Source organism: Mastomys coucha, chromosome X, assembly GCF_008632895.1.
Source record: "Mastomys coucha isolate ucsf_1 chromosome X, UCSF_Mcou_1, whole genome shotgun sequence".
NCBI lineage: Eukaryota > Metazoa > Chordata > Mammalia > Rodentia > Muridae > Mastomys > Mastomys coucha.
This window is the reverse complement of record NC_045030.1, coordinates 73,008,070-73,008,974: the sequence shown is the minus strand read 5'-3', so window position 1 is coordinate 73,008,974 and position 905 is coordinate 73,008,070.

Here is a 905-nt window from a genome sequence, read left to right as displayed (position 1 = left end):
AAAAAAAAAAAAAGCATTAGGAATGTCAAAATGACAACAAGCAGAGCAATAAACCAAGTGTGGGGTCGGCAAAAGCACAAGGCCCTGTGCGATCGCCCAGGTGACCAACCCATGATGTCAGGCTTCTGCCTGTCAACTGTGTTGCCACAAGCACTTCAAGTGATTCTGATGCCTGCTGCAGTGTGAAAACTGCTGCACTAATGTTTTTTCAATCTTAACTATGAGGTCTGTTTGCTAAAGAAAATATCAGAAATAGAGACATTAGCAAAGGAAAAAACTAATTTATAAAACAATAACAATCTCTCTACCCTGCACTCTCCCTTATAAGCTCCCTTTACATCCTTCCCTTATTTTATTAATATTATTTGGTGGTATTGGAGATCAAACCCAGGGCCTCCTGCATGCCACTGAGCTTCCCTCCAGCTCCTACAGTGAGCACTCATAGTAGCTATACAGCTATACCACATACTCTTGGTCCTCATATCCTCTTCTCCCACTTTCTGCTGTACTGTAATGGCAACCTGTTCACTTTTGTCATGTCAATTGCCCTGGCTTCCTGGCCTAGAGCTGCTTAACTGGAAACATGACTGCTCACTGGAGCATCCCTTGAATTGGTAACCATTCTTTTCTTCCATGTCCTGGGTAGAAAGAATTCAAGGCACATTTGACTGTGTTCTTAGGAGTTCTCCAAGGCAATCTGATCCCCAGCTTCCCACAGTGGTAACAAATTCAGGAATGTACACTGAATTGGATTTTCTTATATATTCCTTTTCAGTATTTTCCCTTAATTTCTCCTTTCTTTCTCCTGGGACTACTTTAAAAGAAACCTGACTTGGACTCCTTTTGGGCTTTCCACACTTGGTTTATCTTGATATCAATAATGCTTTTTTCTTTATTTTTTCTTT